Source organism: Salmo salar, chromosome 02 (genome assembly GCF_965601325.2).
Source record: "Salmo salar chromosome 02, fSalSal1, whole genome shotgun sequence".
Taxonomy (NCBI): domain Eukaryota; kingdom Metazoa; phylum Chordata; class Actinopteri; order Salmoniformes; family Salmonidae; genus Salmo; species Salmo salar.
Genome location: NC_138292.1, coordinates 97,895,964 through 97,911,529, shown reverse-complemented (window position 1 = coordinate 97,911,529; position 15,566 = coordinate 97,895,964). Strand labels below are relative to the sequence as shown.

At 38.3% G+C, this 15,566-nt stretch overlaps 14 non-coding genes across 14 annotated transcripts; all 14 read right to left on the bottom strand.

Annotated features, from left to right (window-relative positions):
- Nucleotides 1–156: 156 nt before the first annotated feature.
- trnam-cau (transfer RNA methionine (anticodon CAU)) lies at nucleotides 157–229 on the bottom strand. Its single transcript has one exon. It is a non-coding gene; the product is annotated as a tRNA-Met (tRNA).
- Nucleotides 230–495: 266 nt separating this feature from the next.
- Nucleotides 496–568, bottom strand: trnat-cgu (transfer RNA threonine (anticodon CGU)). The gene has a single exon. It is a non-coding gene; the product is annotated as a tRNA-Thr (tRNA).
- Nucleotides 569–2,923: 2,355 nt separating this feature from the next.
- trnat-cgu (transfer RNA threonine (anticodon CGU)) lies at nucleotides 2,924–2,996 on the bottom strand. Its single transcript has one exon. It is a non-coding gene; the product is annotated as a tRNA-Thr (tRNA).
- Nucleotides 2,997–5,459: 2,463 nt separating this feature from the next.
- Nucleotides 5,460–5,532, bottom strand: trnat-cgu (transfer RNA threonine (anticodon CGU)). The gene has a single exon. It is a non-coding gene; the product is annotated as a tRNA-Thr (tRNA).
- Nucleotides 5,533–6,274: 742 nt separating this feature from the next.
- On the bottom strand, nucleotides 6,275–6,347 carry trnam-cau (transfer RNA methionine (anticodon CAU)). Its single transcript has one exon. It is a non-coding gene; the product is annotated as a tRNA-Met (tRNA).
- A 958-nt stretch (nucleotides 6,348–7,305) lies between these two features.
- trnam-cau (transfer RNA methionine (anticodon CAU)) lies at nucleotides 7,306–7,378 on the bottom strand. Its single transcript has one exon. It is a non-coding gene; the product is annotated as a tRNA-Met (tRNA).
- Nucleotides 7,379–8,686: 1,308 nt separating this feature from the next.
- Nucleotides 8,687–8,759, bottom strand: trnat-cgu (transfer RNA threonine (anticodon CGU)). Its single transcript has one exon. It is a non-coding gene; the product is annotated as a tRNA-Thr (tRNA).
- Nucleotides 8,760–9,156: 397 nt separating this feature from the next.
- On the bottom strand, nucleotides 9,157–9,229 carry trnam-cau (transfer RNA methionine (anticodon CAU)). The gene has a single exon. It is a non-coding gene; the product is annotated as a tRNA-Met (tRNA).
- A 272-nt stretch (nucleotides 9,230–9,501) lies between these two features.
- trnam-cau (transfer RNA methionine (anticodon CAU)) lies at nucleotides 9,502–9,574 on the bottom strand. The gene has a single exon. It is a non-coding gene; the product is annotated as a tRNA-Met (tRNA).
- Nucleotides 9,575–11,338: 1,764 nt separating this feature from the next.
- trnam-cau (transfer RNA methionine (anticodon CAU)) lies at nucleotides 11,339–11,411 on the bottom strand. Its single transcript has one exon. It is a non-coding gene; the product is annotated as a tRNA-Met (tRNA).
- Nucleotides 11,412–12,369: 958 nt separating this feature from the next.
- On the bottom strand, nucleotides 12,370–12,442 carry trnam-cau (transfer RNA methionine (anticodon CAU)). Its single transcript has one exon. It is a non-coding gene; the product is annotated as a tRNA-Met (tRNA).
- A 1,308-nt stretch (nucleotides 12,443–13,750) lies between these two features.
- trnat-cgu (transfer RNA threonine (anticodon CGU)) lies at nucleotides 13,751–13,823 on the bottom strand. The gene has a single exon. It is a non-coding gene; the product is annotated as a tRNA-Thr (tRNA).
- A 397-nt stretch (nucleotides 13,824–14,220) lies between these two features.
- Nucleotides 14,221–14,293, bottom strand: trnam-cau (transfer RNA methionine (anticodon CAU)). The gene has a single exon. It is a non-coding gene; the product is annotated as a tRNA-Met (tRNA).
- Nucleotides 14,294–14,565: 272 nt separating this feature from the next.
- trnam-cau (transfer RNA methionine (anticodon CAU)) lies at nucleotides 14,566–14,638 on the bottom strand. Its single transcript has one exon. It is a non-coding gene; the product is annotated as a tRNA-Met (tRNA).
- Nucleotides 14,639–15,566: the final 928 nt, after the last annotated feature.

Here is a 15,566-nt window from a genome sequence, read left to right as displayed (position 1 = left end):
AAAACAATGATTTCATTCTAAAGTAAAAAATATAGATATCGACCTTAAGATGTGGTATCCACTGTGACAAAAGTATATATTGTCTGGAAGTCCAAAACCACTGAGAATTAATTTTCACTTCATCTTCAGACAACACTTTCTTATTAAAAGCTTTGCTGCCCTGTGTGAGGATCGAACTCACGACCTTCAGATTATGAGACTGACGCGCTACCTACTGCGCTAACGAGGCACATCTAATCAACAAATCGAAAGAAAAAATTATCAATACCGACCTTCACTTTTTGACAGTGACGTTGTAAGCACCGTGCCAAAATGTATGGTCTGAAAAACCACAACACCTGAGAAAAAAACTATGATTTCATTCTAAAGTAAAACAATTTGATATGGACCTTAAGATGTGGTTTCCACCGTGACAAAAGTATGTATTGTCTGAAAGTCCAAAACCACTGAGAATTAATTTTCACCATCAGACAACAGTCTTTTTATAAACTTTCCTGCCCAGTGTGAGGATCGAACTCACGACCTTCAAATTACGAGACTGACGCGCTGCCTGCTGCACCAACGAGGCACATTAAATCGTTAAGTGTAAGAAAAAATATCGATACCGACCTTCAGATTTTGACACTGACGTTGTAAGCACCGTGCCAAAATGTATGGTCTGAAAGTCCACAACACCTGAGAAAAAAACTATGATTTCATTCGAAAGTAAGAAATATAGATATCGACCTTAAGATGTGGTATCCACCGAAACAAAAGTATGTATTGTCTGAAAGTCCAAAACATCTGAGAATTAATTGTCACTTATTCTTCAGACAACACTTTCTTTTTAAAATCTTTGCTGCCCCGTGTGAGGATCTAACTCACGACCTTCAGATTATGAGACTGACGCGCTGCATGCTGCACCAACGAGGCACATTAAAGCATTAAGAGTAAGAAAAAATATAGATACCGACCTTCAGATTTTGACAGTGACGTTGTAAGCACCGTGCCAAAATGTATGGTCTGAAAGTCCACAACACCTAAGAAAAAAACAATGATTTCATTCTAAAGTAAAAAATATAGATATGGATACCGACCTTCAGATTTTGACAGTGACGTTGTAAGCACCGTGACAAAAGTATGTATCGTCTGAACGTCCAATTCCACTGAGAATTAATTTTCACCTTCAGACAACAGTGTCTTTTTATAAGGTTTGCTGCCCCGTGTGAGGATCGAACTCACAACCTTCAGCTTATGAGACTGAAGCGCTACCTACTTCGCTAACGAAGCACATTTAATCAACAAATCGAAAGAAGAAATTAGCGATACCGACCTTCACTTTTTGACAGTGACGTTGTACGCACCGTGCCAAAATGTATGGTCTGAAAGTCCACAATACCTGAGAAAAAAACTATGATTTAATTCTAAAGTAAAAAATATAGATATCGACCTTAAGATGTGGTATCCACCGTGACAAAAGTATGTATTGTCTGAAAGTCCAAAACATCTGAGAATTAATTTTCACTTCATCTTCAGAGAACACTTTCTTTTTAAATCTTTGCTGCCCCATGTGAGGATCGAACACGCGAGCTTCAGATCATGAGACTGACGCGCTACCTACTGCGCTAACGAAGCACATTTAATAAACAAATCGAAAGAAAAAAATATCGATACCGACCTTCACTTTTTGACAGTGACGTTGTAAGCACCGTGCCAAAATGTATGGTCTGAAAAACCACAACACCTGAGAAAAAAACAATGATTTCATTCTAAAGTAAAACAATTTGATATCGACCTTAAGATGTGGTTTCCACCGTGACAAAAGTATGTATTGTGTGAAAGTCCAAAACCACTGAGAATTAATTTTCACATTCAGACAACACTCTCTTTTTATAAGCTTTGCTGCCCCGTGTGAGGATCGAAAACATGACCTTCAGATTATGAGACTGACGCGGTGCCTGCTGCGCCAACGAGGCACTTTTAATAATTAAGCGTAAAGAAAAAATATCGATAACGACCTTCAGATTTTGACAGTGACGTTGTAAGCACCGTGTCAAAATGTATGGTCTGAAAGTCCACATCACATGAGAAAAAAACAATGATTTCATTCTAAAGGATAAAATATAGATATGGATACCGACCTTCAGATTTTGACAGTGACGTTGTAAGCATCGTGACAAAAGTATGTATCGTCTGAACGTCCAATACCACTGAGAATTAATTTTCACTTCATCTTCAGAAAACACTGTTTTTTTAAAAGCTTTGCTGCCCCGTGTGAGGATCGAACTCACTACCTTCAGATTATGAGACTGACGCGCTGCCTGCTGCGCCAACGAGGCACTTTTAAACATTAAGCGTAAAGAAAAAATATCGATAACGACCTTCACTTTTTGACAGTGACGTTGTAAGCACCGTGCCAAAATGTATGGTCTGAAAAACCACAACACCTGAGAAAAAAACAATGATTTCATTCTAAAGTAAAACAATTTGATATCGACCTTAAGATGTGGTTTCCACCGTGACAAAAGTATGTATTGTCTGAAAGTCCAAAACCACTGAGAATTAATTTTCACCTTCAGACAACACTGTCTTTTTATAAGCTTTGCTACCCCGTGTGAGGATCGAACTCACGACCTTCAGATTATGAGACTGACGCGCTGCCTGCTGCGCCAACGAGGCACATTTAAACGTTAAGTGTAAAGAAAAAATATCGATAACGACCTTCAGATTTTGACAGTAACGTTGTAAGCACCGTGCCAAAATGTATGGTCTGAAAGTCCACATCACCTGAGAAAAAAACAATGATTTCATTCTAAAGTAAAAAATATAGATATCGACCTTAAGATGTGGTATCCACTGTGACAAAAGTATGTATTGTCTGAAAGTCCAAAACCACTGAGAATTTATTTTCACCATCAGACAACAGTCTTTTTATAAGCTTTGCTGCCCCGTGTGAGAATCGAACTCACGACCTTCAAATTACGAGACTGACGCGCTGCCTGCTGCACCAACGAGGCACATTAAATCGTTAAGTGTAAGAAAAAATATCGATACCGACCTTCAGATTTTGACACTGACGTTGTAAGCACCGTGCCAAAATGTATGGTCTGAAAGTCCACAACACCTGAGAAAAAAACTATGATTTCATTCGAAAGTAAGAAATATAGATATCGACCTTAAGATGTGGTATCCACCGAAACAAAAGTATGTATTGTCTGAAAGTCCACAACACCTAAGAAACAAACAATGATTTCATTCTAAAGTAAAAAATATAGATATGGATACCGACCTTCAGATTTTGACAGTGACGTTGTAAGCACCGTGACAAAAGTATGTATCGTCTGAACGTCCAATTCCACTGAGAATTAATTTTCACTTCATCTTCAGAAAACAGTGTTTTTTAAAAGCTTTGCTGCCCCGTGTGAGGATCGAACTCACGACCTTCAGATTATGAGACTGACGCGCTGCCTGCTGCTCCAACGAGGCACTTTTAAACATTAAGCGTAAAGAAAAAATATCGATAACGACTTTCACTTTTTGACAGTGACGTTGTAAGCACCGTGCCAAAATGTATGGTCTGAAAAACCACAACACCTGAGAAAAAAACAATGATTTCATTCTAAAGTAAAAAATATAGATATCGACCTTAAGATGTGGTATCCACTGTGACAAAAGTATATATTGTCTGGAAGTCCAAAACCACTGAGAATTAATTTTCACCTTCAGACAACAGTGTCTTTTTATAAGGTTTGCTGCCCCGTGTGAGGATCGAACTCACAACCTTCAGCTTATGAGACTGACGCGCTACCTACTTCGCTAACGAAGCACATTTAATCAACAAATCGAAAGAAAAAATTAGCGATACCGACCTTCACTTTTTGACAGTGACGTTGTACGCACCGTGCCAAAATGTATGGTCTGAAAGTCCACAATACCTGAGAAAAAAACTATGATTTAATTCTAAAGTAAAAAATATAGATATCGACCTTAAGATGTGGTATCCACCGTGACAAAAGTATGTATTGTCTGAAAGTCCAAAACATCTGAGAATTAATTTTCACTTCATCTTCAGAGAACACTTTCTTTTTAAATCTTTGCTGCCCCATGTGAGGATCGAACACGCGAGCTTCAGATCATGAGACTGACGCGCTACCTACTGCGCTAACGAAGCACATTTAATAAACAAATCGAAAGAAAAAAATATCGATACCGACCTTCACTTTTTGACAGTGACGTTGTAAGCACCGTGCCAAAATGTATGGTCTGAAAAACCACAACACCTGAGAAAAAAACAATGATTTCATTCTAAAGTAAAACAATTTGATATCGACCTTAAGATGTGGTTTCCACCGTGACAAAAGTATGTATTGTGTGAAAGTCCAAAACCACTGAGAATTAATTTTCACATTCAGACAACACTCTCTTTTTATAAGCTTTGCTGCCCCGTGTGAGGATCGAAAACATGACCTTCAGATTATGAGACTGACGCGGTGCCTGCTGCGCCAACGAGGCACTTTTAATAATTAAGCGTAAAGAAAAAATATCGATAACGACCTTCAGATTTTGACAGTGACGTTGTAAGCACCGTGTCAAAATGTATGGTCTGAAAGTCCACATCACATGAGAAAAAAACAATGATTTCATTCTAAAGGATAAAATATAGATATGGATACCGACCTTCAGATTTTGACAGTGACGTTGTAAGCATCGTGACAAAAGTATGTATCGTCTGAACGTCCAATACCACTGAGAATTAATTTTCACTTCATCTTCAGAAAACACTGTTTTTTTAAAAGCTTTGCTGCCCCGTGTGAGGATCGAACTCACTACCTTCAGATTATGAGACTGACGCGCTGCCTGCTGCGCCAACGAGGCACTTTTAAACATTAAGCGTAAAGAAAAAATATCGATAACGACCTTCACTTTTTGACAGTGACGTTGTAAGCACCGTGCCAAAATGTATGGTCTGAAAAACCACAACACCTGAGAAAAAAACAATGATTTCATTCTAAAGTAAAACAATTTGATATCGACCTTAAGATGTGGTTTCCACCGTGACAAAAGTATGTATTGTCTGAAAGTCCAAAACCACTGAGAATTAATTTTCACCTTCAGACAACACTGTGTTTTTATAAGCTTTGCTACCCCGTGTGAGGATCGAACTCACGACCTTCAGATTATGAGACTGACGCGCTGCCTGCTGCGCCAACGAGGCACATTTAAAAGTTAAGTGTAAAGAAAAAATATCGATAACGACCTTCAGATTTTGACAGTAACGTTGTAAGCACCGTGCCAAAATGTATGGTCTGAAAGTCCACATCACCTGAGAAAAAAACAATGATTTCATTCTAAAGTAAAAAATATAGATATCGACCTTAAGATGTGGTATCCACTCTGACAAAAGTATGTATTGTCTGAAAGTCCAAAACCACTGAGAATTTATTTTCACCATCAGACAACAGTCTTTTTATAAGCTTTGCTGCCCCGTGTGAGAATCGAACTCACGACCTTCAAATTACGAGACTGACGCGCTGCCTGCTGCACCAACGAGGCACATTAAATCGTTAAGTGTAAGAAAAAATATCGATACCGACCTTCAGATTTTGACACTGACGTTGTAAGCACCGTGCCAAAATGTATGGTCTGAAAGTCCACAACACCTGAGAAAAAAACTATGATTTCATTCGAAAGTAAGAAATATAGATATCGACCTTAAGATGTGGTATCCACCGAAACAAAAGTATGTATTGTCTGAAAGTCCACAACACCTAAGAAACAAACAATGATTTCATTCTAAAGTAAAAAATATAGATATGGATACCGACCTTCAGATTTTGACAGTGACGTTGTAAGCACCGTGACAAAAGTATGTATCGTCTGAACGTCCAATTCCACTGAGAATTAATTTTCACTTCATCTTCAGAAAACAGTGTTTTTTTAAAAGCTTTGCTGCCCCGTGTGAGGATCGAAGTCACGACCTTCAGATTATGAGACTGACGCGCTGCCTGCTGCGCCAACGAGGCACTTTTAAACATTAAGCGTAAAGAAAAAATATCGATAACGACTTTCACTTTTTGACAGTGACGTTGTAAGCACCGTGCCAAAATGTATGGTCTGAAAAACCACAACACCTGAGAAAAAAACTATGATTTCATTCTAAAGTAAAAAATATAGATATCGACCTTAAGATGTGGTATCCACTGTGACAAAAGTATATATTGTCTGGAAGTCCAAAACCACTGAGAATTAATTTTCACTTCATCTTCAGACAACACTTTCTTATTAAAAGCTTTGCTGCCCCGTGTGAGGATCGAACTCACGACCTTCAGATTATGAGACTAACGCGCTACCTACTGCGCTAACGAGGCACACCTAATCAACAAATCGAAAGAAAAATTATCAATACCGACCTTCACTTTTTGACAGTGACGTTGTAAGCACCGTGCCAAAATGTATGGTCTGAAAAACCACAACACCTGAGAAAAAAACAATGATTTCATTCTAAAGTAAAACAATTTGATATCGACCTTAAGATGTGGTTTCCACCGTGACAAAAGTATGTATTGTCTGAAAGTCCAAAAGCACTGAGAATTAATTTTCACCTTCAGACAACAGTGTCTTTTTATAAGGTTTGCTGCCCCGTGTGAGGATCGAACTCACAACCTTCAGCTTATGAGACTGACGCGCTACCTACTTCGCTAACGAAGCACATTTAATCAACAAATCGAAAGAAAAAATTTGCGATACCGACCTTCACTTTTTGACAGTGACGTTGTACGCACCGTGCCAAAATGTATGGTCTGAAAGTCCACAATACCTGAGAAAAAAACTATGATTTAATTCTAAAGTAAAAAATATAGATATCGACCTTAAGATCTGGTATCCACCGTGACAAAAGTATGTATTGTCTGAAAGTCCAAAACATCTGAGAATTAATTTTCACTTCATCTTCAGAGAACACTTTCTTTTTAAATCTTTGCTGCCCCATGTGAGGATCGAACACGCGAGCTTCAGATCATGAGACTGACGCGCTACCTACTGCGCTAACGAAGCACATTTAATAAACAAATCGAAAGAAAAAAATATCGATACCGACCTTCACTTTTTGACAGTGACGTTGTAAGCACCGTGCCAAAATGTATGGTCTGAAAAACCACAACACCTGAGAAAAAAACAATGATTTCATTCTAAAGTAAAAAATATAGATATCGACCTTAAGATGTGGTATCCACTGTGACAAAAGTATATATTGTCTGGAAGTCCAAAACCACTGAGAATTAATTTTCACTTCATCTTCAGACAACACTTTCTTATTAAAAGCTTTGCTGCCCCGTGTGAGGATCGAACTCACGACCTTCAGATTATGAGACTAACGCGCTACCTACTGCGCTAACGAGGCACACCTAATCAACAAATCGAAAGAAAAATTATCAATACCGACCTTCACTTTTTGACAGTGACGTTGTAAGCACCGTGCCAAAATGTATGGTCTGAAAAACCACAACACCTGAGAAAAAAACAATGATTTAATTCTAAAGTAAAACAATTTGATATCGACCTTAAGATGTGGTTTCCACCGTGACAAAAGTATGTATTGTGTGAAAGTCCAAAACCACTGAGAATTAATTTTCACATTCAGACAACACTCTCTTTTTATAAGCTTTGCTGCCCCGTGTGAGGATCGAAAACATGACCTTCAGATTATGAGACTGACGCGGTGCCTGCTGCGCCAACGAGGCACTTTTAATAATTAAGCGTAAAGAAAAAATATCGATAACGACCTTCAGATTTTGACAGTGACGTTGTAAGCACCGTGTCAAAATGTATGGTCTGAAAGTCCACATCACATGAGAAAAAAACAATGATTTCATTCTAAAGGATAAAATATAGATATGGATACCGACCTTCAGATTTTGACAGTGACGTTGTAAGCATCGTGACAAAAGTATGTATCGTCTGAACGTCCAATACCACTGAGAATTAATTTTCACTTCATCTTCAGAAAACACTGTTTTTTTAAAAGCTTTGCTGCCCCGTGTGAGGATCGAACTCACTACCTTCAGATTATGAGACTGACGCGCTGCCTGCTGCGCCAACGAGGCACTTTTAAACATTAAGCGTAAAGAAAAAATATCGATAACGACCTTCACTTTTTGACAGTGACGTTGTAAGCACCGTGCCAAAATGTATGGTCTGAAAAACCACAACACCTGAGAAAAAAACAATGATTTCATTCTAAAGTAAAACAATTTGATATCGACCTTAAGATGTGGTTTCCACCGTGACAAAAGTATGTATTGTCTGAAAGTCCAAAACCACTGAGAATTAATTTTCACCTTCAGACAACACTGTCTTTTTATAAGCTTTGCTACCCCGTGTGAGGATCGAACTCACGACCTTCAGATTATGAGACTGACGCGCTGCCTGCTGCGCCAACGAGGCACATTTAAACGTTAAGTGTAAAGAAAAAATATCGATAACGACTTTCAGATTTTGACAGTAACGTTGTAAGCACCGTGCCAAAATGTATGGTCTGAAAGTCCACATCACCTGAGAAAAAAACAATGATTTCATTCTAAAGTAAAAAATATAGATATCGACCTTAAGATGTGGTATCCACTGTGACAAAAGTATGTATTGTCTGAAAGTCCAAAACCACTGAGAATTTATTTTCACCATCAGACAACAGTCTTTTTATAAGCTTTGCTGGCCCATGTGAGAATCGAACTCACGACCTTCAAATTACGAGACTGACGCGCTGCCTGCTGCACCAACGAGGCACATTAAATCGTTAAGTGTAAGAAAAAAATATCGATACCGACCTTCAGATTTTGACACTGACGTTGTAAGCACCGTGCCAAAATGTATGGTCTGAAAGTCCACAACACCTGAGAAAAAAACTATGATTTCATTCGAAAGTAAGAAATATAGATATCGACCTTAAGATGTGGTATCCACCGAAACAAAAGTATGTATTGTCTGAAAGTCCACAACACCTAAGAAACAAACAATGATTTCATTCTAAAGTAAAAAATATAGATATGGATACCGACCTTCAGATTTTGACAGTGACGTTGTAAGCACCGTGACAAAAGTATGTATCGTCTGAACGTCCAATTCCACTGAGAATTAATTTTCACTTCATCTTCAGAAAACAGTGTTTTTTAAAAGTTTTGCTGCCCCGTGTGAGGATCGAACTCACGACCTTCAGATTATGAGACTGACGCGCTGCCTGCTGCGCCAACGAGGCACTTTTAAACATTAAGCGTAAAGAAAAAATATCGATAACGACTTTCACTTTTTGACAGTGACGTTGTAAGCACCGTGCCAAAATGTATGGTCTGAAAAACCACAACACCTGAGAAAAAAACAATGATTTCATTCTAAAGTAAAAAATATAGATATCGACCTTAAGATGTGGTATCCACTGTGACAAAAGTATATATTGTCTGGAAGTCCAAAACCACTGAGAATTAATTTTCACTTCATCTTCAGACAACACTTTCTTATTAAAAGCTTTGCTGCCCCGTGTGAGGATCGAACTCACGACCTTCAGATTATGAGACTGACGCGCTACCTACTGCGCTAACGAGGCACACCTAATCAACAAATCGAAAGAAAAATTATCAATACCGACCTTCACTTTTTGACAGTGACGTTGTAAGCACCGTGCCAAAATGTATGGTCTGAAAAACCACAACACCTGAGAAAAAAACAATGATTTCATTCTAAAGTAAAACAATTTGATATCGACCTTAAGATGTGGTTTCCACCGTGACAAAAGTATGTATTGTCTGAATGTCCAAAACCACTGACAATTAATTTTCACCTTCAGACAACACTGTCTTTTTATAAGGTTTGCTGCCTCGTGTGAGGATCGAACTCACAACCTTCAGCTTATGAGACTGGCGCGCTACCTACCTCGCTAACGAAGCACATTTAATCAACAAATCGAAAGAAAAATTATCAATACCGACCTTCACTTTTTGACAGTGACGTTGTAAGCACCGTGCCAAAATGTATGGTCTGAAAAACCACAACACCTGAGAAAAAAACAATGATTTCATTCTAAAGTAAAACAATTTGATATCGACCTTAAGATGTGGTTTCCACCGTGACAAAAGTATGTATTGTCTGAATGTCCAAAACCACTGACAATTAATTTTCACCTTCAGACAACACTGTCTTTTTATAAGGTTTGCTGCCTCGTGTGAGGATCGAACTCACAACCTTCAGCTTATGAGACTGGCGCGCTACCTACCTCGCTAACGAAGCACATTTAATCAACAAATCGAAAGAAAAAATTTGCGATACCGACCTTCACTTTTTGACAGTGACGTTGTAAGCACCGTGCCAAAATGTATGGTCTGAAAGTCCACAATACCTGAGAAAAAAACAATGATTTCATTCTAAAGTAAAAAATATAGATATCAACCTTAAGATGTGGTTTCCACCGTGACAAAAGTAAGTATTGTCTGAAAGTCCAAAACCACTGAGAATTAATTTTCACCTTCAGACAACACTGTCTTTTTATAAGCTTTGCTACCCCGTGTGAGGATCGAACTCACGACCTTCAGATTATGAGACTGACGCGCTGCCTGCTGCGCCAACGAGGCACATTTAAACGTTAAGTGTAAAGAAAAAATATCGATAACGACCTTCAGATTTTGACAGTAACGTTGTAAGCACCGTGCCAAAATGTATGGTCTGAAAGTCCACATCACCTGAGAAAAAAACAATGATTTCATTCGAAAGTAAGAAATATAGATATCGACCTTAAGATGTGGTATCCACCGAAACAAAAGTATGTATTGTCTGAAAGTCCACAACACCTAAGAAACAAACAATGATTTCATTCTAAAGTAAAAAATATAGATATGGATACCGACCTTCAGATTTTGACAGTGACGTTGTAAGCACCGTGACAAAAGTATGTATCGTCTGAACGTCCAATTCCACTGAGAATTAATTTTCACTTCATCTTCAGAAAACAGTGTTTTTTTAAAAGCTTTGCTGCCCCGTGTGAGGATCGAAGTCACGACCTTCAGATTATGAGACTGACGCGCTGCCTGCTGCGCCAACGAGGCACTTTTAAACATTAAGCGTAAAGAAAAAATATCGATAACGACTTTCACTTTTTGACAGTGACGTTGTAAGCACCGTGCCAAAATGTATGGTCTGAAAAACCACAACACCTGAGAAAAAAACTATGATTTCATTCTAAAGTAAAAAATATAGATATCGACCTTAAGATGTGGTATCCACTGTGACAAAAGTATATATTGTCTGGAAGTCCAAAACCACTGAGAATTAATTTTCACTTCATCTTCAGACAACACTTTCTTATTAAAAGCTTTGCTGCCCCGTGTGAGGATCGAACTCACGACCTTCAGATTATGAGACTAACGCGCTACCTACTGCGCTAACGAGGCACACCTAATCAACAAATCGAAAGAAAAATTATCAATACCGACCTTCACTTTTTGACAGTGACGTTGTAAGCACCGTGCCAAAATGTATGGTCTGAAAAACCACAACACCTGAGAAAAAAACAATGATTTCATTCTAAAGTAAAACAATTTGATATCGACCTTAAGATGTGGTTTCCACCGTGACAAAAGTATGTATTGTCTGAAAGTCCAAAAGCACTGAGAATTAATTTTCACCTTCAGACAACAGTGTCTTTTTATAAGGTTTGCTGCCCCGTGTGAGGATCGAACTCACAACCTTCAGCTTATGAGACTGACGCGCTACCTACTTCGCTAACGAAGCACATTTAATCAACAAATCGAAAGAAAAAATTTGCGATACCGACCTTCACTTTTTGACAGTGACGTTGTACGCACCGTGCCAAAATGTATGGTCTGAAAGTCCACAATACCTGAGAAAAAAACTATGATTTAATTCTAAAGTAAAAAATATAGATATCGACCTTAAGATCTGGTATCCACCGTGACAAAAGTATGTATTGTCTGAAAGTCCAAAACATCTGAGAATTAATTTTCACTTCATCTTCAGAGAACACTTTCTTTTTAAATCTTTGCTGCCCCATGTGAGGATCGAACACGCGAGCTTCAGATCATGAGACTGACGCGCTACCTACTGCGCTAACGAAGCACATTTAATAAACAAATCGAAAGAAAAAAATATCGATACCGACCTTCACTTTTTGACAGTGACGTTGTAAGCACCGTGCCAAAATGTATGGTCTGAAAAACCACAACACCTGAGAAAAAAACAATGATTTCATTCTAAAGTAAAAAATATAGATATCGACCTTAAGATGTGGTATCCACTGTGACAAAAGTATATATTGTCTGGAAGTCCAAAACCACTGAGAATTAATTTTCACTTCATCTTCAGACAACACTTTCTTATTAAAAGCTTTGCTGCCCCGTGTGAGGATCGAACTCACGACCTTCAGATTATGAGACTAACGCGCTACCTACTGCGCTAACGAGGCACACCTAATCAACAAATCGAAAGAAAAATTATCAATACCGACCTTCACTTTTTGACAGTGACGTTGTAAGCACCGTGCCAAAATGTATGGTCTGAAAAACCACAACACCTGAGAAAAAAACAATGATTTAATTCTAAAGTAAAACAATTTGATATCGACCTTAAGATGTGGTTTCCACCGTGACAAAAGTATGTATTGTGTGAAAGTCCAAAACCACTGAGAATTAATTTTCACATTCAGACAACACTCTCTTTTTATAAGCTTTGCTGCCCCGTGTGAGGATCGAAAACATGACCTTCAGATTATGAGACTGACGCGGTGCCTGCTGCGCCAACGAGGCACTTTTAATAATTAAGCGTAAAGAAAAAATATCGATAACGACCTTCAGATTTTGACAGTGACGTTGTAAGCACCGTGTCAAAATGTATGGTCTGAAAGTCCACATCACATGAGAAAAAAACAATGATTTCATTCTAAAGGATAAAATATAGATATGGATACCGACCTTCAGATTTTGACAGTGACGTTGTAAGCATCGTGACAAAAGTATGTATCGTCTGAACGTCCAATACCACTGAGAATTAATTTTCACTTCATCTTCAGAAAACACTGTTTTTTTAAAAGCTTTGCTGCCCCGTGTGAGGATCGAACTCACTACCTTCAGATTATGAGACTGACGCGCTGCCTGCTGCGCCAACGAGGCACTTTTAAACATTAAGCGTAAAGAAAAAATATCGATAACGACCTTCACTTTTTGACAGTGACGTTGTAAGCACCGTGCCAAAATGTATGGTCTGAAAAACCACAACACCTGAGAAAAAAACAATGATTTCATTCTAAAGTAAAACAATTTGATATCGACCTTAAGATGTGGTTTCCACCGTGACAAAAGTATGTATTGTCTGAAAGTCCAAAACCACTGAGAATTAATTTTCACCTTCAGACAACACTGTCTTTTTATAAGCTTTGCTACCCCGTGTGAGGATCGAACTCACGACCTTCAGATTATGAGACTGACGCGCTGCCTGCTGCGCCAACGAGGCACATTTAAACGTTAAGTGTAAAGAAAAAATATCGATAACGACTTTCAGATTTTGACAGTAACGTTGTAAGCACCGTGCCAAAATGTATGGTCTGAAAGTCCACATCACCTGAGAAAAAAACAATGATTTCATTCTAAAGTAAAAAATATAGATATCGACCTTAAGATGTGGTATCCACTGTGACAAAAGTATGTATTGTCTGAAAGTCCAAAACCACTGAGAATTTATTTTCACCATCAGACAACAGTCTTTTTATAAGCTTTGCTGGCCCATGTGAGAATCGAACTCACGACCTTCAAATTACGAGACTGACGCGCTGCCTGCTGCACCAACGAGGCACATTAAATCGTTAAGTGTAAGAAAAAAATATCGATACCGACCTTCAGATTTTGACACTGACGTTGTAAGCACCGTGCCAAAATGTATGGTCTGAAAGTCCACAACACCTGAGAAAAAAACTATGATTTCATTCGAAAGTAAGAAATATAGATATCGACCTTAAGATGTGGTATCCACCGAAACAAAAGTATGTATTGTCTGAAAGTCCACAACACCTAAGAAACAAACAATGATTTCATTCTAAAGTAAAAAATATAGATATGGATACCGACCTTCAGATTTTGACAGTGACGTTGTAAGCACCGTGACAAAAGTATGTATCGTCTGAACGTCCAATTCCACTGAGAATTAATTTTCACTTCATCTTCAGAAAACAGTGTTTTTTAAAAGTTTTGCTGCCCCGTGTGAGGATCGAACTCACGACCTTCAGATTATGAGACTGACGCGCTGCCTGCTGCGCCAACGAGGCACTTTTAAACATTAAGCGTAAAGAAAAAATATCGATAACGACTTTCACTTTTTGACAGTGACGTTGTAAGCACCGTGCCAAAATGTATGGTCTGAAAAACCACAACACCTGAGAAAAAAACAATGATTTCATTCTAAAGTAAAAAATATAGATATCGACCTTAAGATGTGGTATCCACTGTGACAAAAGTATATATTGTCTGGAAGTCCAAAACCACTGAGAATTAATTTTCACTTCATCTTCAGACAACACTTTCTTATTAAAAGCTTTGCTGCCCCGTGTGAGGATCGAACTCACGACCTTCAGATTATGAGACTGACGCGCTACCTACTGCGCTAACGAGGCACACCTAATCAACAAATCGAAAGAAAAATTATCAATACCGACCTTCACTTTTTGACAGTGACGTTGTAAGCACCGTGCCAAAATGTATGGTCTGAAAAACCACAACACCTGAGAAAAAAACAATGATTTCATTCTAAAGTAAAACAATTTGATATCGACCTTAAGATGTGGTTTCCACCGTGACAAAAGTATGTATTGTCTGAATGTCCAAAACCACTGACAATTAATTTTCACCTTCAGACAACACTGTCTTTTTATAAGGTTTGCTGCCTCGTGTGAGGATCGAACTCACAACCTTCAGCTTATGAGACTGGCGCGCTACCTACCTCGCTAACGAAGCACATTTAATCAACAAATCGAAAGAAAAATTATCAATACCGACCTTCACTTTTTGACAGTGACGTTGTAAGCACCGTGCCAAAATGTATGGTCTGAAAAACCACAACACCTGAGAAAAAAACAATGATTTCATTCTAAAGTAAAACAATTTGATATCGACCTTAAGATGTGGTTTCCACCGTGACAAAAGTATGTATTGTCTGAATGTCCAAAACCACTGACAATTAATTTTCACCTTCAGACAACACTGTCTTTTTATAAGGTTTGCTGCCTCGTGTGAGGATCGAACTCACAACCTTCAGCTTATGAGACTGGCGCGCTACCTACCTCGCTAACGAAGCACATTTAATCAACAAATCGAAAGAAAAAATTTGCGATACCGACCTTCACTTTTTGACAGTGACGTTGTAAGCACCGTGCCAAAATGTATGGTCTGAAAGTCCACAATACCTGAGAAAAAAACAATGATTTCATTCTAAAGTAAAAAATATAGATATCAACCTTAAGATGTGGTTTCCACCGTGACAAAAGTAAGTATTGTCTGAAAGTCCAAAACCACTGAGAATTAATTTTCACCTTCAGACAACAC